This window comes from Alnus glutinosa, chromosome 5 (assembly GCF_958979055.1).
Source record: "Alnus glutinosa chromosome 5, dhAlnGlut1.1, whole genome shotgun sequence".
NCBI lineage: Eukaryota > Viridiplantae > Streptophyta > Magnoliopsida > Fagales > Betulaceae > Alnus > Alnus glutinosa.
The window spans coordinates 18605781-18633370 of NC_084890.1; the positions used below are offsets into that span (position 1 = coordinate 18605781).

The window sequence follows — 27590 nt, forward strand, 5'->3', positions numbered from 1 at the left end:
CATTAACATTTCTAATTCTAGGTAATGTGAACATCTAGGCACATCCAAACTCAATGCTTATAAAACATGTAACCAGTCGATAAAAATGTACATATGTTATTCTCCATTAAAACTCATATACATACTAATACGTCTAGCATAAAAATATAATATTCTATATCTGTCATTGTCAATATGCCTCCATGAACTGACACCCCTCACCAAAAGAGGGCATTGGACTACCATTTGCTACCAACCAAAGTTCTATGTTGATGTTACCAACTGGCTGTTTCATGCAGTAACAACATGCTCCATGAACACCATAGTCTATTAAATAGAACATCCCTACTAAGCTAATATAATAAATATATTAGCTATTACATTAGTCATTATAAATTTAAGCTAAAGCCTACGGGTTAGCAACGCCATAGCCCATAAAGCTAATACACTAGGCATTACAAATTTAATAAAATAAGCTACTTTTTCTTGGTAGTCGTTTGTAGGACAAATGTCCATTACATGCACCATAATACTTGCCCCCAAACACAGCAATAAAGACAACAACAAAAAAAGTCCAGGAAAATGTCAAAAGTTGACTATTTGTCATCGAAACTTTAACTTGCATTTATTATCGAATTGCTTCAATCTCTAACTTTGCCTTCAGTTCTGTAACCTCTTTATTCAGCATCGCGTCCTTGTGTTGCAAACGACCTAACACTCGTTTAGCATGGTCACACATGTCAGTGTCTTTCCACTGAAAGAATCCACATGACCGACTAACCTATTCAAATTAGAGGCCATATAAATAAGGTTTAGTGTTAGTTTTATTGGCCACATTCTGTTGACAAAAACACTACCATGTAAGTGTGCTGCTGAAACGGGGATGCTGTATTTATTCAGAGCTTAATTCTCAACTATGGAAAGTCCTTAATATGACAAGTATCAGTGTCACAAGCATCAAGAAGACAATTTCCAGACTCTTGGAAGATTCTGCACAGTTTACAACTCAACAAAAGTCGGATCCTCAGTTGACCGTCGGGACACCCATCAGTTCGAGAAGATTTTGAACAGCTCAGCATTGACAGCATGAACCGTCTGGACGATAGGACAATACCGTCCGGACGCTACTCAGTGTTCGAGAAGATTCTGAACTACGCAGTAGGCACGTTTGGTGAAGACAGCTAGCAACCGTCCGGACGCTAGGGCAACACCGTCCGGATGTGGTCCTTAATAAGGCAACGGGTGAAGCACGTTATGGAAGTCGGTTGCAACTTGCCGTCCGGACGCCGCCCAGAGAACTCCGAATCAGTGTTGAATTAAGTTTTCAAAAGCCTATAAATAGAGGTCTCTAGGCTTGTATTATTTACAGAATTCGATAGTGAATTCTTTTGTACTAAGAGGGGGTGTTTAGGCAGAAATTGTAATATATGCTAGCTCTCTTAGGGTGGTTCTTAAGTGATTTGATCAGCTTTGAAGTCTAGAAAAGAACAAGTTAAAGGATTCCATTGAAGACCTCTTTAGGTAGGAGACCTGATTGGAAGACGTTCACGTTGGGTTACGTGTCAGAATTCAAGGTACAACCATTGCATCAGGGGTATGTGAGTGCTTCTGCTTTGTAACTAGCTTTGTCTTCTGAATAGTGGATATCCTGGGTTTGGCTGCCCCGTATTGATTTTTTTTTTTAATTGATTTTTCACTTCGTTAACAAAATATGTCTTCTTTAAATTTCGCATTTAGATATTTTGTTACAAATTAATCACACACACACACACGATAAATGAGGAGTTTATTATTTTTCAATTGGTATCAGAGTGGGTACACTCGTGTTTGGATTAACTTTCTGATTGAGATCCATATTTTTGTTGACTCCTTTTATCATGAATTCTTCTCAGCGATCTGAAGAGAATTCTGACAATGTGCTCCTTGAGGATTTTCTTAAATTGAGTAAAAATTATAAAAATTCCAATAAAGAGCTCAAAAAGGTTAAGCAAGAAAAAGAGTCTTTAATCATTCAATTGTCTGAATCACATGCTTTGATTGACTCTTTGAAATCTGAGAATACCATGTTATTTAACACTATTGATACACTTGATAATAAATTAAAAGAATTTGAAGATCTTTTGAAAAAAATTCTCTAGTGATAATTTAAAAGGCATGCTTTGTATTTATACAGATAATTCTAACAAGCCTGGCATAATTGTTGATGATATGGGTGCTTCTACTTTATATGCTTCTGATTTTAAAATAATTTCTCTTGTTATTATGCCTCTGATAGTAGATATAGCTTATTTAAATAATTTTAAAAATTCTTGCTTAAATATTTGTGTGGAGCCAGAATCCAAGGATCTTCAAGGAAAACATACTCAAGGTAAATTTGTTCCTATTTGTCATCATTGTGGGATTGTTGGTCACATTAGACCAAACTGTTATTTGTTCAAATCCCATAAACCTTTGAATAAGCAGGATGCTTTCAAAAAGGGCAGTGTTGAGAAACCCTTTTTCAGATAAATATGTCCTCCCTATAGGAGACATATATCTCAAAGAGGTAAGGACTTTGTTATTTGTAAGAATGCTAACCTTAAATTTGCAGAGCCTGTTAAGAAGCATTCCAACAAACAAAGCCAGCCTACATGTCATCATTGTGGCACCTCTGGGCACATCAGGCCACACTGTCCTCAGATCCGATCTCAGAAGTCTCAGATTAAGAAGCAAGAGCCAAAGACAGGTAAATCTAGCTCTAAACCTTTCAAGCCTCATCGTGCTTCCTAGCAAACGTGGCAATACCCTCAAAAGGGTTGTCCCTCTGCCGTCACAGTGGCAAGAATGGCCACACCAAGGCCAAATACTTCAGAGTGAAGCCTCACAGACCCAAGAAAATTTAGATCTATGAAGGACTTGTCTACATGATGAAGAATGTCCTAGTCAATTTGGACAAATTGGACATGACTTACAACCCTACCTCTCAGGTAAAGAAGGTCTGGGTAAGGAAGGATGAGACCATTCACCCATTGAGGGGGAATGGACTCACCTAGTAAAGGTGAAGTCACACTATGCCTAGGATTTTGATTCCTAAATTCTAGTGCATGTCAGGTATGTTTGCATTGCATTGCATTGTTTATCATGTCATATCTTACTCATGCATTGCATTCTGTTTAAAAAACCATATATTTTCTATCCCCATATTTTCTCTTGTTTATCTTGAGAAAAATTTCTGCATGCATTTAATGGGGATGACAGAGAAAGCACATCGAACGATTTTTTTTGTCTTGGTAATTCCAAACCTCTCTCCCTGAGGTCAGGTTTGCTCTTACTTTACATGCTAGGACTAGATATTATTTCTTTTCTCCAAAAGCATGTTTTTGTTGTTTTTCTATCTTATTTTTTTCAACATAAAAAAAAAAAATGGGGGAGAAGATGCAGATTTTTTTTTTTTTTGATAGCTTTTCAGATATTGTATATATTTTTGCCTGATATCTTAGTTCATTGTGCATTGATTGAATATGTTTATATATAATTGAGAGTTTATGCCTGACATCTGCAAAGTTTTGTTTGTTGCATCTTAATGCTAGATAGTTGCTTTTATCATGTAATGAAAAAAATTATGCACTATCCATAGCTCTCATAAGGTACATTCTTTTACTCTCTAATTTTTAGTTTATGAAATTCTGATAAGAAAGATTTTTTTTTGCTAAGATGGTCAAATTAACCAACTCGTTAGTTGAACTTAGAACCCATAAATTATGGCATTCTTTATAGGTTGTAGCACCAAGTCATAAAAAACATTTAATTTTCAGTAAATATGGATAAACAAAAAGATCCACTGTTTATTGTACTAAAAAATCTGTTCTTGCACTTGTTCTTATAAAAAGAATCAGTGACTAAATCATTATGGAAATAGACGATCATTAACGGACTAAGTAAAAGAAAAGTGTTGCACCTTCGGGAGAGTGTATCAGATGAAGGTGGCTAGGCCCTAGTAAAATAAGGTTTGACTTTTGACTGATCTAACTTTGAATATTTCTCTCATTTAGAAAATTCAGTTGTTTTAAATCATATCAATGAACATTATATCTTATTGAGAAAGCTTTCACACACACATGCATAGCATGAGTTAAGTCTTCTATTTAAAATTTCTATCTGCAGGGAAATTTATGCTCGTTGATTACTTGACTCTCAATTATATGTTTGCATATTTTTGAATTGATATTTGGCTGTCTTATCAGTTATTTATACATGTGTGTTCTAAAGCTGACTTTAGGAAAAATTAGTTTTCTGCAAATTTTTCCTCTGTTTTTAGCTTCCAGTGTGAAACGTCTGGACGAACATTCTTTAGTACGGACGCATGCGGCTTTGTCGATCTATGATTTGATAGTATGCCGTTTGGAGGAGTGTGTACCACGTTTGGACGCAAGCCCTTTGCTTTTTTTGCCATCCGCACAGCACTGCATTTTTTATTTTTATTTTTGTCATGTTGTATGTTTCTCTCGCGGATTTCTCTCGAGATTTTGGCATTCCTTGCACATCTCTTCTTATTCCATTATATTTTCTTTGTTTTCCTTTGTTCTTTTAAGTTGTTATGTTTTTTAGAATAATGGAATATTTATTGACTGGAATATTTTTGAAATATTGTGCATAAAAATCCTAATTCGTCTATATGTTGGGTTGATATTGATATATTTGTGCCTTTTGGATTACTATATCTGCTCTTCTTTTTTGTGGCATCTAATTGATAGTTGTCATAATACCACATTGTTTTTGGAACTAACAAGATCTAATCTTTTTTGGTGGTGGTATTTTTGGAAATATTTCTGTTTAAATCTTTTCAGGAATATGTCAGCTAACAGCTCCCAGCACAACATCCGACATATGGATCTTTTGGAAAACAGACTGTTGTTGAAGTCTTATGCTCAATTTCCAAAGGTCTCAAGATTTAGATGAGCTTTTTCCTACAACTGATGCAGAGCCTTCCATAGCATCTTTCTTCAGATCTGCACTAGTTAGAGGTTCAATAGTGAATCTTCTCATTTATCATGCAGACTAGTTGATTAGAGGATTTCAATATGTGGATAATCAGTTTCAGGCTTTGCAATAGCTAGAAGCCGAAGTAGCACAAATCCAGCTTATTGTACGGTTCTCTCTCCTTCACTTATTTTTAGTGGATTAACAGGATTTGGTACATGGAGGATTTTTGTTCCTTCGTGTATCATTTTTTTACAAACTTATGATTATTTGGGCTACTTGCAGACAATTCTCTATTATCCCTATTATTTTTGGATTTTAGAACTTTTTGTCCGTGGTTTCAATATTCTGTTTACCCTTTGTCATTTTGAAACAAAAAGGGGGAGTATTTTTAATTTTTCAACCAGGATTGTATTATTAAACCGATCAAGTGTATTTTGTCCCAAAATGGCCAAATGAAGAGTTTGTTAGTTTTATTGGCTACATTCTGTTGACAAAAACACTACCATGTGAATGTGCTGTTGAAATAGGGATGTCGTATTTATCTAGAGTTAATATGACAAGTATCAGTGTCACAAGCATCAAGAAGGCAATTTCCAGACTCTTGGAAGATTCTGCGCAGTTTACAACTCAGCAAAAGTCCGATCCTCAGTTGACTGTCCGGACGGCCCAGTGGAAGCGTCCGAATGCCCATCAGCTCGAGAAGATTTTGAACAGCTCAGCATTGACAGCATGAACCGTCCGGACGATAGGGTAAAACTGTCCGAACGCTACTCAATGTTCAAGAAGATTCTGAACTACGTAGTAGACACGTTTGTTGAAGATAGCTAGCAACCGTCCAGACGCTAGGGCAACATTGTCTAGACGCGGTCCTTAATAAGGCAATGCGTGAAGCGCGTTATGGAAGTCGGTTGTATCTTGCCGTTCGGATGCTCTATGCCTATGTCCGGATGCCGCATAGAGAACTCCAAATCAGTGTTGAATTAGGTTTTCAAAAGCCTATAAATAGAGGTCTCTACGCTTGTATTATTTACATAATTCGGTAGTGAATTCTTTTGTACTAAGAGAGGGTGTTTAGGCAGAAATTGTGATATGTGCTAGCTCTCTTAGGGTGGTTCCTATGTGATTTGATCAGCTTTGAGGTCTGGCTTAGGGAGGAGCCCTAAGCTAAAGGATTATATTGAAGACCTTTTCAGGTAGGAGACTTGGTTGGGAGGCGTTCACGTTGGGTTACGTGCCAGAGTTCAAGGTATGACCACTGCATCAGGAGTATGTGAGTGCTACTGATTTGTTACTAGCTTTGTCTTCTAAATAGTAGATATCCTGGGTTTGGCTAACCCGGAGTGGTCTTTCTCTTAATTGAGTTTTCACTTCGTTAACAAAATATATGTCTTCTTTAAATTCCACATTTAGATATTTTGTTACAAATTGATCACACACACACGGTAAATTAGGAGTCTATTATTTTTCAGTTAGTTTATCAGCTTCAAAAAAATTCAAACACGTGACAAGTAGTCCTAAGTAGCTTTCTAGATAACTCAATAGCCACATATTGGAATGTTGGTACCCTTCAAAGAGTCCAAATTCTTATAAGATCATAGCAGTCACCTCAACAAATTTTATAAAGCATCAATGCATATGCTTCTCAGCAAACAGTACTTGAGGCAGTGGGCTACAATGGGTCATAATCACATATTTGCAATAAAACATCAATATCTATTTTTTCACATTTAAATTGATACACAAAACTATCTAACAACACATCAATACTCTTCAAATAAGCAACATGCTTATTGGACAAAATCTTTTTTTTTTGATAAGTTTGTGTGATAACCATGTTAATTATAATAAGAACAATAGATAGGTGCAAACAATTTTGTGAGGGGGTCAAGCTGCATATAGGCTTGGCAGTTCGGGTTGGCGGATCGGGTTCGTGTCAACCCGACTGACATGCCAACACGTTTCTGCCAAACCCGAACTTGACCCAATTATTAATCGGGTTGGAACCTATAACCCGAACATAATTCGATTGTGAATTGGGTAACCTAAACACGATTACATAACGGGTCGTGTCAACTCGACACAACCCGATTTTGATTTACACGACTCAGTGCAGTTCGACAATGTGCTATCTGGAAATGTATGTTCAGCAACTCAACAGGGACACTTCTCCATATTTGTCGAGTCTATTGCTCCCAATGCGGCGGCTCCGCCTCCTAATTTTGGCATAAAAGGCAACTCGAGGGTGTGGACAGTTGTTGGATCTTTGGTTGGTCGGTTTGCCTTATTGGCTTTATTGGATATATATTAGTTGTGTTGTTGAGAAGGTGTAAAAAGGGGAAGAAGGTGCAGCAAATGGAATGGGCAGCGAATGGGGGTGAAACCTTGCATAGAACTTCCGTTGGAAATACCAACGCACCATTGGCAATGGGGACTCGGATACGACCGGTATTGGAGAATGAATATGTGCCTTAGGTAACACTCACCGAACTGTGAAGGCTGAAGCTGTGAAGTAGTGTGTCTCTATGTATGAGGCATCGTGGCTGCATGAATGGTGAACGAGTGAAAGTGAAAAGGTAGACTAGGCAGTGCGTGCGGGTGTGGCTAGGGTTATGTTTCTTGAAGTTTCTATTTTATTTTATTTTATATATATAACCGTGTTATAATCGCGTTAGGGTTGACCCGCCAAACACAATCGGGTCATAATCTAGTTGACCTGATTATGACCCGAACCCGATAATGTCAAACCCAAACCCTGTATTTTCGTGTCATGTTCGTGTTGGGTTCGCTGGTCGTGTCAAAAATTGTCAAGCCTGGCTGCATATATTAGTATATGAAACTATTTGTATCAAATAAGTACTTCCCAAAGGTCAAAAGTCAAACCAAAATACTATGACCTAGGGACACATAAAATCACTCCCCTAACATTGAGCGCAAAAATATCGATTCTTGTTTATTTTGAATATTTGCCTTTAAGATCAGTGTGACCATCATATTTTTGTATAAGAACATATTAATCTCAATTTTTGGTCATGCTAATGTTCACCTTTTTCTATATTTAGGAAACATTGGCTTTTTCTATAGTGCATGTGTGCATTAATGATAGGGGTAGGTCAAATTATAACAAGTCCGAAGGTCATCTAGTTTATGGTCAATTTAACTCTCAAGAACATTATATTAAGAACATTAGATATAACCAACAAATTGATTACAGAGACCCAAATAGATAAATTATTTTGGATTTTCCAAATTGCATTCAAAATAACTTGTCAATATCATCTATAAATGTCAGCTACATCTCAGGGTGTTGGTTGTTTTTCTTTTTCAAGCATTTTGTGAGTTTCTTTTACATATCTAGAACATCAATAGATATATAGTCAACACACAAACTAAAGATCATTATTATCTATTATAAGTATTTTCTATCAATTTCTGTATTACACATGATTCCATTATAGACTTTTCATGTGGAGCTTATCATCTTATATAACATACCAACAAAATGGTTGACATAGGTGAAAGGAGAAAGACTCGAAAACAGCTCATTATCATCTTTAGCCAGTACTTCATTATATCAAAAAAAAAAAAAAACTTGAAAACAGCTCAACTTCAATAAACCAAGTAGATAGACCCCCCTTCAAGAAACCCTAAACTTCAGTTTTCCTAAAATTTTCAAGTGAAACCTCATTAGCCAAAAAGATTGACCCATTATGTTCTGGATCTAAGATCTAAACTTTCAAACCCTAAAAAAAATTACCCATTATCTACAAAATAGAAGAGAAGAAAAGAGAACAGTCCGAAATTTACAAATCTATGAAGAAATTCTTACCTCATAATTAACACAACCCCCAAACAACCGCCTGTCCTCAGTGAAGGAAGTCTTCAAACATGCAGGTCTTTGCTCTTCAGTGAACACGGCATTTTTTCTTGAGAGAAGACGACTCCTCCTTCTAGGGCTCCTTGCTGTTTAAAGTTGAAGTGGGAGAGAAAATTTGAAAAATGACTCCTTTAACAACAAGTCAAGTTGGTTTGTTTCATTTTTCTTATTTCTTTTTTATTGTTTGTTTCAGAATCCTTCAACAATCGAGGCTAAGGGCAAAAGTGGGATAAAAACTGGTTAAACGGCATGTGAGGCGTACATGACGGGTTGACTGTCTAAATTAACGACGCTAACTGACGGAAGGGGGGTAACAGTATGAAAATGGTAGTTGCATGCTCTCTTTTGGTCGAAGTGTTAGCTCGTGGTGGCATATTGACAATGGCCGGTAGTTGATAAGGGGAAAATGTAATTACTCATATAGTTTTCTAGGGCTTGAGAAACATAAATATGCTGTCAGGACAAAGGATGAATCAGAAGTTTCTGGAGTGAAGTAAAAAAAAAAAAAAGGAAGAAAAACTCGTCTATTTCAGGAAACATTACTAATCCAGGCATGGGTCAAATTGTTGTTAGAGATAAGCAGGATTCTGCTAAGGATAATGATGCATATTTAGATTTTCATATACTTCAAAAAAGAAGAAGAAGATATTTAGACTTTCCAATGGCTCCAGGATCACGTTGTTTTGGTGTAAACCTTTCACCCATTGGAATGAGTATAAGTGGTCAAAGTCTCAATAGTGATGCAATTACCCAAAAAGAAGTGAGGGAGACATTGCGTTTGTTCCAAGCTGTCTGTTTGAAGCTTTTGCAAGAAGAAGTAAAGTCAAAGGAAGGAGGCAAAACTAATAGGAGGGTTGATAAAAAAGCATTAATGATTCTTAAGAAGAAAGGAAAATGTGTTAACATTGGCGAAAAAAAATATTGGGATCTGTCCCAGGAGTTGATGTTGGTGATGAGTTTCACTATAGGATTGAGCTTAATGTTATTGGTCTTCATCGCCCGAGTCGGGGTGGAATAGATTTTATGAAGCATGGTGGGGAGATCCTTGCAATTAGCGTTGTGTCATCTAGATTCAGATTCTTGGACATATACAGGCTAGGGAGGAAATGTGATGAATACTGATAAAGAACTCGAAGATCAGAAACTTGAACGGGAAACCTCGCTTTGAAGAATAGCATGCATAAAAGGAATCCTGTTAGGGTGATTCGTGACTCTGAGTCTTCAAATGGAAAAAACATATATCTATGATGGGCTATATTTGGTGGAGAAATATTGGCAGCATTTGGGGCCACATGGTAAGCTAGTTTTCAAGTTTCAGTTGGACATAATTCCAGGTCAACCAAAGGTCACTTGGAAAGAAGTCAAAAAGTCCAAAAAATTCAAAATAAGGGAGGGTCTCTAAGTGGATGATACCTCATAAGTAGGGCTGGTAAAACGGGTATGCGAGTCGACCCGTGGGGACTTGCAACCCGTTTAAGGTAGACCTAAACATGACCCGTTTATGTTAACGGGTCGGAGCCCTAGGCATGACAAATGGTAATTTTCACGGGTCACCCGACACGACCCGTTAAACCCTTTTAGCATAATGGGTCGTATAGGGTCGAAAATACCTGACACAACCCGTTTAGCTTAAAAGTGATAGAATGAGGCCAGTTTTCTACGTGGAGGCGTAAAGTGGCTTGTGGTTTGATGCTTGGGGTATCTTTGGTGTTCGGATGGTCTTTATCCTTGGTTGGCCACTCTAGTAATCTCATAATTTCACGTGAGATTTGTTCTTGCCAAGGAGATATTTCCCCTTATTCACATCTAATGTAATGCCATCTTTTTCAGAACTGAGCAAATGGGGGCTTGTGTGTCAACTAGTAGTCGGAGTACTTGTAGTAGCAGGAGCAATGGAGATACAGTATCTCCCTCTTGTTTTTGTGGGCAAAAAAGAGCTAGGAGAACGTTCTCTGACCACGTTGTTAGCCTGCAGCATTTACCATCCATACCGAACTGGATCTCTATGAATGGAGAGAGCCGTACTTCTTGCATATTCACGCAGTAGGGCAGCAAGGGTATAAACCAGGATGCCATGATTGTGTGGAAAGTAAGTTCTGTTCCTTACATTGGAGTCTAATTATATTTGGTGGTTGATTTCTTAGTCTGGTTTGAAATTCTGCAGGATTTCATGTTCGAAGATGCCGTATTTTTTCAGTCCTAAACTCCTACCTAATCCCATTTCCTTTGAAAAAAAATAATAAAAAAAAACCGTGTCTAGCGGGTCACTTACGGGTGACCCATGACACGACCTACCAGACCGAAATAAACGGGTCATAAACGGGTCGACCCTTTTATGACCCAAACTTGTTTAAGGTAAATCCAAACCCGCTAATTTCGTGTCGTGCTGTCGGGTCGTGTCAAAATTGCCAACCCTACTCACAAGGGATAGAGTCAACTCCCATTTGTGTTGTGAACACCATAGATGATGAGAAGCTTGCACCATTTAAATCTATGGAATTGTCCTGCAGCACAAGACGTTTGGAGTTGTGGCCCCAAGAAAATCCAAAAGTGCTTTTCCGTGGGTTCTACTTTCCTACAAATTGTTGAGAGTTTAATGAAGCGATGCAAAGTGGAAGACATTGAATTGGCGGTGATGGTGGCACATAAACTTTGGTTCTGAAGAAAAAAGGTAGTGCATGTGGGAGAGCTCCTTCATCCTAACAAACTTCTCACCGAGGCTTGCAATTCTCTCAATGAATTTAGAAGGGTAAATTCTAAGGAACATGATGCGCAGATTGGCCCTCATGCTGACACTCCCATTAATTGGAAAAAACCACTCACATGTATGTTTACAATTAATTTGGATGCAGCTGTTGATAAGACCCAGGGACGCAATGTGATAGGCATTGTCGTACGGGATCATGAGGGAGTAGTGATAAGTCTTGAATTATTCTATTCAAGACCCTTTAATTTACATTTGTTATGCCTAGTTTGTGTTGTAAATATAACGTTTTGTTGAAGTTTTGTGTTTTGTCTTATTTTCAGGTCTTAGTTGAAATCTAGTTCAAAACACTTGAATTAGACCTGAAAATATATCAAGGGCGATTTGGTCATTTCCAGAGTTCAAAGTTACTCAAGCCAAGTGAAGAATCGGCTAAGACAAATAGATCGATCGACTTTATAATCGATCGATCGAATCATCAGTCGAAGAAAAATCGATCATGCGAGATGCGATCGATCGAGACAGGGCAACCATGAATGCAATCGAGCGAAATTCGATCGATCGATTTTATGGTGGCCTGTAGTCTTTAGAAAGCTTTATTTGCAGATGTTGCAGTTGTAGAAGAATTAGCAGCAATCCATGTTGTGAAACTATGCAGGGAGATGGGTTTCTTTGATATTATTTTAGAAGGCAATGCTTTGCAAGTTGTCAAAGCGGTAAATATGGGAAGCCCCAACTAGAGCACAATGGGTCATCTTATAGATGGGATTAAAGAGGTTTTGGGTAAGCTAAGGCCGTTGAGGGTTGAACATGTGAAGAGAGATGCAAATTCTGCAGCTCATATTCTTGCACAAGAGGCTTTTTCTTGTGTCATTGATTGAGTTTGAGTTGAAGAAATTCCAAACTGTATCTGTGATATTGTAACCAAGGAGCAATGTCTCCTGATTGATTGATTGATTGATTTTATTAATAAATCCTATAAATTTTTGTTAAAAAAATGGTTAAATATATTACAGCCCCATGTGGTTTCAAATCTTTATTTTTTGCCCTCTTTGCTTTCATTTTTATCACATGTGGTATGTGTACTATGAGAAAAGACGGATATGGTATCTTTGTCGATTTTTCCGTCCAAAACTGAAGGATTTCCACGTTAGCGACATGTTGCATCATTAAAATTGCGACATATGACTGCACATTTTTTTTTTAATTTTTATTTTTTTTAAGGTTTATTTTTTTAAAAAAAAGTAAGGGTGGCTTTGGGCCACATGGGGTGGCCAGCCACCCCCATTTTGGCCAAAGGCCACCCTTAAGGCCAGTTTTTGGGGTAGACGAACTACCCTTATGGCCCTTGGGGGTGGTTCGGCCACCCCCCCAAAGGGCCAAAGTGAAAAAAAAAGATGTTTTGACCCTTGCCAAATTGGGGGTGGCTGACCACCCCATGTGACCCAAAAGCTACCCTTACATTTTTTTTTTTTAAAAAAAAAAACCCTTAAAATTAAAAAAAACTAAAAAAATTAAAAACCACGGTTTTTTATTAATTATTTTTAAAGCCTCAAAATAATAATAATAAAAAAAATATGGTAGCCATGTATCGCAATTTTAATGGTGCCATGTGTTGCTGACGTGAAAATTCGTCAGTTTTGGACAGAAAAATAGACGGAGGTACCATCTCTGTTTTTTTTTCTCGTAGTACAGATACCACCTGTAATAAAAATGAAAGCACATAGGGCACACAATAAAGATTTGAAATCACAAAGGGCAAAAGGGTATTTAACCTTAAAAAAAAAACGTAATTTGAAGTAAAAAAAAAAGAAACTGTAATTTGAAGTTAGAAATCAGAACCATAATCCATGACTTAGAGCACTCACATTGAATCGTGTAAAAGTTCCTCTAAATCTATAATAGATAACAAACTCACAAAAACACAATTCCACTTGATTATCTATCCTAAATCTAAAATAGAGTTTTGGTAGATTTGTGAATAGTGCAACTCTATATGTGGAGTTGCACTATTCACCGATCTATCCATTATTTTATTGTTTTCTATATACAAAAAAGTGAAAAAAAGTAAAATGATAAAAAGTAGAAAAAAGATAAAAAGAAAAATATAAGAGTAAAAAAAGAATATAGAGTTAAGAATAGATAATCGGATGTATGATGCATTTTAAAATTCATTAGCTAAACTAGCAAAAATGGGTTTTCGTTAGTTATTCTAGATGAAATTCTACACGATCCAATGCGAATGCTCTTATAACCATAATCCTTGCATCACCTTAACGGTGTCGTTTTGCATAAACCGCACATGGAGAGCAATGATCTCACCATTGGTATGTAAATCTCATTTCTCTCGGATCACGGCTCCTTGCCTTCCCTCTCTGTGGTAAAAGAATACCTAATTTTGCTCGGTTCATGCGATCACTTCGGATTGCAGTTTAAATCTCCAACATTATCCATCGGGTTCCAACCATTACGAGCCGTTGGTTCCTCTGAAAATCACTGGTCAACTATACATACGTCCATGGTTCGTCTTCTCTCCTCTGCTTGATTTTCCCGATTGGTATGTAAATTTCTTTCTCTGTGGGACACTAATCTCTTAGAAGCTTTTATTGCATCGAGACTTTCAGGTATTTTTTATATTTTAATTTTGAGCAATAATTTTACTTCAAATTTGATGCGAATTTGAGGATTAATTTCCTTATTATTTTTTTTATTTTTTTTTTCTCTTAATATGTCGAAAATTGGGTGTACGATTCTTAAAATTCTGTTTGGTTTCTCAGAAATTAGAGGAAAATGAAGGGCCTATTAGAAATGAGTATTAGATTGTTTATTGTTTGCGACCCAAGAGATTAGTGGATCGTGCATACCGCAAATAATATGCTATTTCGCATTATTGAAAGGTTTATTAATCGTGTTCCTGAAATCGAAAGGACGGCTAGGTTCTTTTCTTAAGACTGTTTTCTTTTTTTAACATATGCTCCGAGCATCAAGTTCCTCACCTTGTCTTGGCTGAATACAGTATATCTTTCCTATATGTTTTGGTTATTTGGAAATTGTTGGGAATGAGGATAATTAAGTTTCTGAATGTTGGTAGATTTTTTCTTTTTTGGATCTGTTGACCGGACACAGCGTTTTTCATGAAATCCTGAATGTTGTTTTCGTTTTAATTTTCTCTGTGGTTTGGTAAGTCACTAGAAGGGAAGGGTTATTTTGCTGGTGGAACTTTGGTTTAATTTTATAAGCAGTGTTATATATGTTCTGGATGGGGGTTTCTTTTCTTTGTTCATTCCTGTGTGTTTAGTGTTTTGGTATGACCTGAGAAACCAAAATCTAAGAGTTCGAGTTCTCCTTTGTTTTCTGTTTGTCTTGTCCACAAGCAAAATGTTATATTCATTTGTTGTTTAATCTTTGGAATTAGTGTGGTTTACTAATACTTATTTGGTTTCTGGATTGCTTTTGGAGTGCTGTTTTGATTTGTTTTGGGAGTTTGAATGGGGGTTATGGAGAATATGCTGCATTCAGAGTCTCTTAGAACAGTTACATCAGTAAACGGTAGTCATTCTGAAGGAAGATTGGGAAAATGGGCAATGGAAAACGGTGATTGTTCTTTTCATACTAGTCCACCAAAGTATAAGAGGCCCAAAGTTTCTGCGGTTCGTGACTTTCCACCAATTCCTCCATGAATCCAGTCTACAAAGATGCTTGAGCGAAAAAATCTTTTGACATCAGAGGAAGAAAAAATGGTCATTTCATCTGATCAGGTGAATGAACTTGAATCTGTGAATGCTGAACCTGTAAAAATGCAATTACCGACTTTGGAAGCTTCGGACAATGCAGGGTTGAGTGAACCAGTAAAGGGTTTAGAGCACAAAGTTTCTGCTGTTTGTGACTTTCCACTAGGATGTGGACCATTTGGTCCACAAATCCAGTCTACAGAGATGCTTGAGCAAAAAAATGTTTTGACATCAACGGAAGAAAAAGTGGTTGTTTCATCTGATGAGGTGATGGACTTGAATCTGTGAATGCTAAACCTGTAAAAATGCAGTCACCAGCTTTAGAAGCTTTGAATAAAGCAGAGTTTGAGTGAACCTGTAAAGGGTTTAGAAGACACATCCTCTGATTTGTCGAAGGATTTACATTTGGTGGGTGCTTCTGCTTCAAAGGAAGAGATGTTTTTGCCAAGTGGTTCTAAATGCTGGTCACCAGCATTCTAAATGATTTGTCAAAGGATTTACATTTGGTGGGTGCTTATGCTTCAAAGGAAGAGATGTTTTTGCCAAGTGTTTCTAAATGCTGGTCACCATCTTGTGGTCCCAGTGCTGTTCCCAATGGAAATGGTTTGAGGAAGACTATGGCCAAAAAGTATCCTCCACGAAGAGAAGTTTGAGCCATCAGAGACTTCCCTCCCTTGTGTGGAAAGAACGCCCCACATCTCAGTAAGGTAGAGAGTGTTAAAGTGCTTGCTTCTCCAAAGAACAAGAGTTTGGGTCAAGATAAATCTGATATGGGTGACAGGCCATTTGAAGAGATTGAAAAAACTGACTTGAAGCGAATGGGAGAGGATGTTCAAAATACAGAGTGCGGAAGAGAAAATTTTAGGGGAGTGTTTCTGTGATAATTGGGGACAAAGTTGGAGCTGAATCTGATGGGCGTGCTACTAAAAAAATCAGGAAGCAAGATGGATATGAAAGGTCTTCTGAGATGAAGGTGGACCAGGAGCCTGTTTTAGACTGGGTCATAGTGCTAGGTCTGATGGCTGCTCCAAATTGCCCTTGGAGGAATGGGAAAGGGGCCTATAAACCATACCCAAATGTAAAGGAAAGAAACATAGTTTTCTACAGCTTGGGAAACATAAATCTGCTGTCAGGACACCACTAATCAAGGTATGGGTCAAATTGTTGTTAGGGATAAGGAGAATTCTCCTAAGAATGATGATGAATATTTAGACTTTCATATGGCTCTAGGACCTCGTAGTTTTGGTGTAAACCTTCCACCCATTGGAATAAGTGGTCAAAGTCATAACAGTGATGCAATTACTCGAAACAAAGTGAGGGAGACATTGCGTCTGTTCCAAGCTGTCTGTAGTAAGCTTTTGCAGGAAGAAGAAGCAAAGTCAAAGGAACGAGGAAAAGGTAATAGGAGGGTTGATCAAAAAGCATCAAAGATTCTTAAGGATAAAGATAAATATGTTAACACTAGCGAAAAAAATCTTGGGATCTGTCCCAGGAGTTGAAGTTGGTGATGAGTTTCATTACAGGAGCTTAATATTATTGGCCTTCATCGCCCGAGTTAGGGTGGAATAGATTTTATGAAGCATGGTGGGGAGATCCTTGCTATTAGCGTTGTGTCATCTGGGGGCTATGATGATGATTTGGATAATTCAGATTCCTTGACATATATGGGCCAGGGAGGAAATGTGATGAATACTGATAAAGAACCCGAAGATCAGAAACTTGAATGGGGAAACCTTGCTTTGAAGAATAGCATGCATAAAAAGAATCCTGTTAGGGTGATCCGTGGCTCTGAGTCTTCAAATGGAAAAACATATATCTATGATGGGATATATCTGGTGGAGAAATATTGGCAGCATTTGGGGCCACATGGTTAGCTAGTTTTCAAGTTTCACTTGGACAGAATTCCAGGTCAACTAGAGCTCACTTGGAAAGAAGTCAAAAAGTCGAAGAAATTCAAAATAAGGGAGGGTCTCTGCGTGGATGATATCTCACAAGGGATAGAGTCAGCTCCCATTTGTGTTGTAAACACCATAGATGATGAGAAACCTGCGCCATTTAAATACATTACCAGCATGATATATCCTCATTGGTGCCACCCTGTCTCTCCTAAGGGCTGTGACTGTATTAATGGATGCTTGGATTCTGAGAAATGTTACTGTGCTGTCAAGAACGGAGGAGAAATCCCATTTAACTATAATGGGGCTATAGTTGAAGCAAAGCCCCTTGTCTATGAGTGTGGTCCTTCTTGCAAGTGCCTTTCTTCTTGCCATAATAGAGTCAGCCAGCGAGGTATCAAATTTCAGCTTGAAATTTTTAAAACCAAATCGAGGGGATGGGGTGTGAGATCCCTTAATTCGATTCCTTCAGGAAGTTTTATTTGTGAGTATATAGGAGAGCTCCTTGAAGATAAGGAGGCTGAACGAAGAACCGGCAATGATGAGCATTTGTTTGATATTGGGAATAACTACAATGACAATTCTCTTTGGGATGGACTCTCATCCCTTATGCCTGATGTGCAGGCAACTTCCTGTGAAGTTGTGGAGTATGGTGGCTTCACTATTGATGCAGCGCAGTATGGCAATGTGGGGAGATTCATCAACCACAGTTGTTCTCCCAATTTGTATGCACAAAATGTCCTATACGATCATGAGGACAATAGAATTCCTCACATAATGCTCTTTGCTGCTGAAAACATTCCTTCGTTGCAAGAGCTGACTGACCATTACAATTGCATGATAGATCAGGTTTGTGATTCAAATGGCAATATTAAAAAGAAGAGTTGCTTTTGTGGTTTGGTTCTATAGAGTGCACTGGCAGGATGTATTGAGGTAGAGTAAGAAGAGAAGGTCGGATTTAAGGTGAAGAGGTAATTTTCTTGCTTTTCTATTTGTAAATTATGTAATGCTTTTAGTTTTATTTCTACTAGGCCACCAGCTAGGCCTACGTGGGTAGTGTAGTGTATAGCTGCTTATGTTACGGTTTTATGTTAACTTAGTGGGTCAAACGTTATGTCATGGGCCATGTTCTTTACGTTGTTAGTAGCGGGTTAGCAAGTCAGTTGCTAGTAGAAGGTAGAGCCTTATATGTATTTAAACCCAGCAGTAGCTGGTGATGTTTTATTTAGGCTTGGCAATTCGGGTTGTCGTGTCAACCCATTTAGTTGGCGTGTCAACCCATCGGGTTAGCGTGTCAACCCATTTAACTAATTTGGTACAAAATGTGTAATTATCGCGTCATAAATATGTTATAAACGGGTTGATGGGTCATAAACGGGTCATAAATGTGTCATAAACAGGTTGGTGGGTCATAAACAGGTCATTAACGGGTCATTAACGTGTCATAAACGGGTTGACGGGTCATAAACGGGTTATAACCTAAACCCAAACCCTATATATTCGTGTCGTGTTCGTGTCGGATTCGCGGATCGTGTCAAAATTGCCAAGCCTAGTTTTATTATCAAGATTATTGTTTTGAATATTCCTCTTAACCGCGTGTTAGAGTAAACGGAGAGATTGACCCCTTTAAGTGTCAAAACTATCTTTGTGTTCAAGTTATCTTCAGCAGTTATTAACCTTAAATCTTTAAGGTTCATACCAATGAAACCTTGAAAGCAATGCCGTCCATCAATTAAGTCCGTAAACAATTTGTAATACACATTCCAAATAAAAGAACAAAAAAATTAATAAATAACATTGTAAACTAAAAAACCGTTATACTTCATACAAAAAATAACAATAGGAATCTTTCTCTCTCACTATAATTTTACTGAATTCAATGTAAAATTTACAAAAGGAAAAATAATATATAAATTATAAGGAAAAAATAAGGGAAGAAACGAAAAGGAAGAAGAAAATCACAGAAAAATAAAATAAAAATAAAAATGGAAAATACTAATATAAAATGGCAAAGTAAAAAGAGTATGGCAAAAGCACTACATTCTTCTTCACCCTTTCCTGTTTGACTGTTCTTCACTGTAGTTCTTGAGTAGAGAATATTTCTTCTTGCCAATATATGCGAAATACAAAAGAAAGTTAGTACCCTTTTTTTTTTTTTTTATTTTGATAAGTAATTTCAAATTCATCAATAAAGCGCAGAGGGGTGCAACCCTAATACACGTGAAGTATACAAGAGCGCCCCTAAAAGGGAGGAATAGGTAATAAATTTAGAAAGTCTACAAAAGTAAAAACACCTAGGTGGCAAAGACGGGACGCTAACCAAAGAAATAGCGTGTTAAGCACACGCTTCCTTAACACTACCATTACAGTCTCTACATCTTCAAAAAGCCTCGCATTCCGCTCTCGCCAATGCTCCACAAAACACAGTGAGGAACTAACCGCCAAGCTTTTTTAGCTAGGTCATGCCCAAAAGACGCACCCCAAGTAGTCAACAAATCCAGCACAGTTTGTGGCATGACCCACTCAACTCCAAATAAAGAAAACATAAAGCTCCAAAGCTCACGGGCGGTGTCGCAATGAAGTAACAGATGATCAATAGCCTCCCCCTTCTTTTTACACATACAACACCACACAATAACCACAATATTCATCTTTTGCAGATTGTCATGGGTCAGTATTTTTCCTAAAGCTGCAGACCATACAAAGAACGCCACCCTTGTCAGAGCCTTAGCACACCATATATTCTTCCACGGAAATGAAGGGCCTTCTTTCCTATTAAGCACTTCATAATAGGATCTTACTTCAAATAAGCCCCGATTTAGCAACTATTGAGATGGTTGCCCTTAGACAAATATCTGATATTGGTTCCTGTTTTATGAATTTTAGAACCGGTTATCATATCGGTAATGAAACACGCTTTCAAGAAAATAAACATAAAAAAATATTTTGTGAAAATGTTTTGTGTTTTGTGCTTTGAAAAGTGTTTTTGTGAGTGAAAACTGAAAATTGATTAGATCACTATTGTCTGAAAGCAAACGGATCAATCGTAGAGGAGTCGGTCCTTGTGTATAAAGAGTAGAATTGTAATTTTACATTATGTAAAATTACAATTCTGCCCTTTATACACAAGGACTGGCTCCTCTTCAGTTAAAAGCAACTGAAGTTTGAAAAGGGGTCCATCAGGACGATGCTTTCTATTTATTGTTTTTGAGAATAATTAATTGCACATGTTTGAATTATTAAATACGTGTGGCGCCACCTAGTTCACCGACTCTCTAATGTTACCATTCTCTTTCTCTTGTTGATACAACCCTTCGATGAAGCTTCCGTTATTAAGTTCTTTCAAGAATTGTTTGGACAAAATGTTGAAGGTAGAGAGCATTCCAAAGTTTTTCATTATCAACATTAGAGACATATCTACTCCCAACATGGTATGTCAAATTCTGTTTTTATCAAATTAGTTTGAAAATTTGTGACTTCACCCAAAAAAAAAAAAATGGGACAAAATACACTTGGCCCCCCAAACTTCCATATCTTTAGCACTTATACTTCTAAATTTTAAAGGTGATACTTGACCTCTTCCAACTACCACTCCGTTATGGTTAACACTCTAATTTAGTATTTTCTGTCAAACTGAACGGAAATTGTGCTGCATGACTTTTTTTGGACAATAACTTTCCAAAATGCCCCCATTGTCTGAAATTTGGTGAAAATATACTTAGCTTCCCTGAACGTACATCCCTTGGCGCTTGTACCTCCAAACGTATACTCCTTTGGCACTTACACTTGGCCACATAGCACGCACAGGCGGCACAATTAATAATAAACTCAATGCACCAACAAAGCAAAGCATTCACATCACAACAACACAAACTTGTTTGTTTGATATTGTGAAATGAGTAATGTAATGCTACCCGCACTCTCTAACGTGACTTTTAAAATTATTATTAGATTTGTGATGGGTTATTATTAAATTTTGATCCAATGATTATTTTAAAAATTACTTCAAAGAATGTGAGAGTGAGAATACATGTAGCATTACTCTTGTGAAAGACATGTTTTACACCGTATATAGGATTATAAACGATGTTCCAAATGTAAAGTGATTGGGCATAATAGTTGGACAAAAACTCCCCAAAATGGACTCTTTATTCAAGTATAACAAAGATTTTTTTTAATCTAGGAGTACTTTTTTAATTTTTAATTTTTTTAATTTTAACTTTTAAATGATGAAAGAAGATGTTATGGATTGCATGGAGATTTGTGTGTCAATCAAATAAATTGAGAAAATCTGTGAGTTGGTGTCCTGTACTCATGTTTAAGGAACTATCAACTATGGCAGATTAATAGAGCCCATATTTTGGAGAACTCTAAGAGCTTCCAATCTAGCCATGGACGCGTTTAAGAGAGACTGAGCCTTGGAGGACCGAACCCATGCCTATAGGAAAGTACAAAAATGACTTTGTGACTGAGGGTGAAAGGCCCACCCATGGAATGTTTTTGATTGTCAAGAATCTAATGAAAGACAAGCTCACTTTTATGGACTATTAACATATGAGAAATGCTAGAGACTATACGTCTATTTCTTTGGGTGGACGTAACAGTTTTCATCGGTCCAAGGCTCATTGAAAGATTGATGAGTACTGCCACGTTAATCCAATAGGATAAAGTGGAATGAAGTGTTGTTTCTGGCATTACTTTAAAATTATACTATCCCTGTCTAACATGTACCTAACAAAATGTTGCAAGTCCTTGTATTAATGCACATGTGGCCATAAAAAAAATAAGTTGCAAGATGAAAAAACTCTTAAATTAATAGTCTTGTATAATCAGCTAGTTCGTAGTGTACTTTTTTTGGGGTATGCTTGAAACTTCTTACGAGCCTCTCCTATCCCATCATTTGTAGCAACCAAAAAAAAAAAGTGGGGGCAGAAATTAGTTTCGTATAAAACCACCTTTGTCACCTTAAATAAACTTAAATATGGTGTACTAAGACTACATTCAGAAATTTTAGATTAAATAATTTAAAATTTGTTAAAAATTCAGAATATAAATAGACTATTGTAACATTAAACGATTTGTGGGTTACTTACACCTTCCACCATGCATATATAAACCCTCAAATTCATACAATATTCTGAAGGCATTTGATATACATGATCTTCAAAATTTTAGACAAGTAATAAAATAGTTGGATATAAATGATCAATTATACATAGAATCCCAAAAATTGGTGGAAACTCTATGAAACCTCAATGTTGCAAATACAGGATGCAACATGCTTATATTTTTATTTTGTTCATTGAAGGGATTGGCAATTAGTCTAGTCTCGAACAAGTATAAATAGAATTTTTTTTTTTTTTGTGTGTGTGTGTGTGTGTGTGTGTGTGTGTGAAAGAAAAGAGAAAGGGCTAAGGGAGGAGATCTTTCCCACTATCAAGGGAAATAGATCAAGGAGGGGGAACATGGAGTTGAGAATGCTTATTGAAAACGAGGAAGAAGCAGCTTATTTCGCTAAAATGTGAGCACGGAAATTTGCTCTTGTAAATTATAGTTGTTGAATAGCTAGAGAAGCAGTTCAAGAGCATATGAAATGATTGGAGCCATTCTCCGGTCCGAAGTCAAGTTCTAGTGGAGAGAGCAAGCATGATGGACGAAGAATTGCCTTCAAAGATCATTTTGATTGTCCAGCCCAAGGACGGAAGCTTTTTGGATGTCGAGAAGAGCTGCAAGGGCTTCTCCTTTAGAGGGATCGCACGGAGGATTGATTTGGGTCCATGAATAACTGGCCGCTTCGGAGGAGAAAGATTATTTAATAGCAGTGTCAAAGTTGTTCTTGAGAATGCATTGGGGAAGATCGAGGAAACCAGGTAGAGATTTCCAACTTGCCAGATCATCCCAGATAACTTTCTTCGCTTGGGAAGCCAGGTGAAAAGAATCTGGAACCAAATATATGAACAAGAAGGGGGATTGAAAATGTCTCTAATCCAGTCAATGAAAGGGAGCCCTTCTAGTCTAGAAGTATCAAGAGGCCAAGGAGAGACACCGAATGATTCTAGAGAATTGGCAAAAGAGGAATAAATGGTCCAAAGTTTGTAAGCCGGCATTGCTGGATTAGGATCCTTTGAAATTGAAAAAATCTATTCCATAGTCTAAGATTTTGTTTTTTGTTTTTGTTTGTTTTTCTTGCATATAATAGTATATTAGTATATATGGTGATATGTTATTTACAATTTTAAATGACGTTAATATATTTGTAAAATCTAATTTGGAACATGAAATAGATCCTCTCAATTTCACTTCCTATTGCAAAACTTTAACCACCTACCATTTTTTCTCAAATAGGTAAGAGCTCTCCTATCAAAACATGTATTTAATATACTACCCAGCATTTGATATAGAGAATACTGCTCTTTTAAATACTTGTTACAGCGACAAAATTCTGTGTGAAAATTGCACAATTGTCCTCTGCTAATTGAACTTTGAAGGTAGAAACGAGCTCAACTAAATTGACATCACAAAGCTACAGAAGTTAAACACTACATGACAATAAGTTAATTGATCGCCTATTGAACACCTCCCCCCCCCCCCCTCACCCCCCCTCCCCAAAAAAAAAAAAAAAAAATCCAGCAAACAAAAAAAAGAAGAAGAAGAAGAAGAGGAAGAGGTTATTTGTTATTTTGGAGAAAAGTATGAGATATAATCTGTCCAGATATACAATCTGACCAAGTAAGATTTAGTTCAATTTGTTGCTACAAAGTTCTTTTAGTTTAGTTTTTAATATTAGCAAATTTGGGGTCAAAAATTATTTGTTTTATTCAATAAAGGAAAGAGCAAAGTAAGAAGAATATTGCAGAATATTATTCAAGAAAGGAAAGAGCTGAATGAAAAGAATATTACAGAATTTTAATCAAGAAAGGAAAGAGACAAATAAGAAGAATATTGCAGAATATTAATCAAAAAAGAAAGAGCTGAATAACGAGATATTGTGGAATATTTATCAAGAAAAGGAAAGAGCTTTGATATATTCTACATAATTATTTGTTCCTAATTTTTCGGATTTTCTTCAAGATGTCCGGACATCTAGACATCGTGTCCGGACATGATTGTCAGTAAGTTTATGTTCTCTCACATGTCTGGACACGCGATGACATGTTCGGACACCGCTGCCTAAAAATCCGTTCTTAACTTGTTTTAGGGTTTTCAGAGCCTATTTAAAAGGGCTTCTAGGTAGTATTTCTTTAAGAATTTCAGTAGAGAATTCCATTGTGCTAAGACAGGATTATTTAGGCTTAAACAGATTTACGTATTTCTCTTAGAGTCTTTGATGTATTTTGTTGTTCAATCGTTCAACCATTGAAGTCTAACTTGAGAGGAGCTCCAGTTAATGAAGTCAATAGAAGAACTCTCCAGAAGAGTCTGGAAGAGAGGCAAACAAGTAGGCACTTGTTAGAATTCAAGAGAGTGACTACTGCAAAGAGTTGTGAGTACGAACTTCTTGTAATTAGCTATTTCTTCTGATATGTGATTTCTTGGGTTTGGCTGCCCCAGAGTGGTTTTTTTCTTTGGTGCAAAGAGTTTGCACTTCATAACCAAATATCTGTGTTATTTACTTTTATTGCATTACATATTTGGTTAACTGTTTGGTTGAGGTTGCTTAGTAGTCTATAATTATTTTTCAATTGGTATCAGAGCGTGTTCACTCTGTTTGGATTAATTTCTTGAGTGTGATCCTAGACTCCTTTCTCTTATGTCTCTCTCATTTAATTCTATTCCTCACTTTGATGGATATAATTATGGCTATTGGAAATCACGCTTGAGATTTTTTCTAAAATCAATAGACGTTTGGCATATTGTCGAATTTGGATGGACTCCACCAGAGATGGCAATAGCTGAATGGACTATTCCTAAAAAACAAACTCATGTTATGAATGACAAAGCCATGAATGCTATATGTCAAGCGCTTTCACCATCAGAATTCTCACGAATTTCTAATTGTGAAACTGCTCAGGAAGCATGGAAGATCCTGGAAACTACATATGAAGGAACCAAACTGGTTAAATTTGCTATACTTCAAATCTTAGTTTCTCAATTTGAAAAAATTAGGATGTTGGAAGATGAGACATTTAATTAGTTTTATGGCAAAATAAGTGATATTCGTAATTTTATGATTAATCTTGGAAAGAAGGTTTCAGATGCTAAACTCACCAAGAAAATTTTGCGATCTCTTCCTGAAAGATTCATGATCAAAGTAACTACTATTGAAGAGAGTAAAGACCTTGACACTATGAAAATTGCAGAGCTCGTTGGCTCTCTGCAGACCTATGAATTTTCTTTGCCCCAACATAAGAAAAACAAGTCCATTGCTCTCAAAACTGTTAGAAAAGAGACAAATGACTCATCTGATGAGGAATCAATGGATGAAGAAGACTTGGCCTTGATTGTTAGGAAGTTAAATAGGCTCTTCAAAAGGGAAAAGAACCTTCGTGGAATCCAATGCCATGAGTGTGGGGTTTATGGTTACATTCGGGCGAAATGTACAAATTTACAAGGTAATGCTTTCAATGTTACTTTGTGTGATGAATCTAACAGTGATAAAATTGATGAGACTTCTAGAAAAGACTTAAATTTATTAGCTTTTGCTGCTTCATATGACAGTCCTCATGAGTCTAATGATTATTATTTTGAAAATAGTGAGTCAGAAGATGAACAAAATGAACTTCAAAGTATTTACAATAAATTGTTTTTGAAATATTCTGAGTTAAGAGATCTAAACAAACAGCATATGAAAAAAGACTTAATGAGTTTGAAAGTGAAAGAAGCAAATTGATTGAAAAAGTTAAGTGTTTAGAAGATGAATTGAATGAATCATAAAGTCATTTGAAATTTTTTTCTAATGATAAGTTGATTAAATTGCTAAATGATAAAAAATGTTCTTATGACAAATCTAGCTTAGGCTTTGATAAATTTGCTGCTTCTTCTTCACATGATGCTTTTACTTCTAGAACTGTGTTTGTTAAGCCTGAAATATCTGGGCCTCATGATGCTTGTTTAGATAAAGGAAAAAATGTTATTGTTCATGAGCATGTAAAAGTTGAATCTAAAATACCTGTCAAGAAGCATTCTAAATCTAGATTCATTCCTATTTGTCATTACTGTGGTATCATTGGTCATACTCAATCATATTGTCTTCAGATTCGCTCTCAAAGACCTTGGACTAAGAAGAATGATCCTAAGAAAGGTAATGCTTGTATAAAGTCTTCCATGTCTAAATATGTCCCTCCACATAGGAGACAACATTCTAAAGGTTTGTCCATACTTGCCATCATTGTGGCAAAATTGGTCATACCCGACCTAACTGTTTCAAGCTAAAACCCCATGAGCATAAGAATGATAATTTCATTTTAGGAATAATTATGAGGGGCTGTGCAGCATGATGAGGGTTGCTTTGACTAGGTTAGATAAGTTGAACAAGAGTCACAAAACCTTAATCACAGGTTTCACGGCTCAAGTTCCCTACTTACAGATTTTTTCCATTTTCCTTTTTTTATTAACCTGGGCTAAATTGTGCTTTAGCCCCGGCTATGGGTAAATCAAAATTTTTTCTTCATTTATTATAAAAAAGATTACAAAAGAAGGGGGGGGGGGGGGGGGGAGGGAGGGGGGAAGATCCATAATCAAGAGGTAGTGCCCTTGGTAATTTCGTCTTCATCTTCAGAAGACTCCTCGGAATTCGAAGGAAGTGGGGGAATCTCGGTATCTTAAGAGTAAAGGCCATGAATGTTGTCCTCAGCAACATCAAGGAATAGTTCTAACCCGATCTCCACCACCTCGTCAACCGCAGTCTGTGGGATAGGCAAGAAATTGGCAGCTACAGTTTCTAGAGCAAACTGTCATCTCCTTGGCTGTAGAACCAGGGTCTTAAAGAACTTGAAACCCCAGTGGAAGTATCGAGTCTAGACTTTGTCTCAGAGCCAAGGTACGAAGGACAGTTGCTTCATAAACCGAAAAGCCTTGGCCTTCCAATGCCTATACTTCAATTTGAGCTTGTTACAAGCTCCCTTAGATTCTTGAAGCAGAGTCTTTGTGGCTGTCAAGTAGTCCTAAACCTGTTCTCGAGCTTTCTCAAACTCAGCTAGTTGGGCCCTCAGGCGTCCCAATTCCTCCAAGGTCTGGGCACGCACTTCAATAGCTTTAATGGCGGCAAAGTTAACCTTGGCCGCCTGGGCTAACAACTCTCTGTTCTTCTCTAAGCAGCTGTCCAACAATTTAGCCAGCTCGTTAGCTTGAGCGTTCTTCCCCATGAAATCCCGGTCCTTCGCTTCTAGAAGCTCCTTCAAGTGCTTCTTGTAACGCCCCGCCTTTTACAAAAAGGCGTAAGTGAAAATTTCGATTTTCACGTGACATTACGACATCATTAGAGTTATAAATTTGACAGCGGAATA

At 37.0% G+C, this 27590-nt stretch overlaps 1 pseudogene; it reads left to right on the plus strand.

Moving 5' to 3' along the window:
• Nucleotides 1-13855: 13855 nt before the first annotated feature.
• Nucleotides 13856-18409, plus strand: LOC133868656 (histone-lysine N-methyltransferase, H3 lysine-9 specific SUVH6-like; annotated as a pseudogene).
• Nucleotides 18410-27590: the final 9181 nt, after the last annotated feature.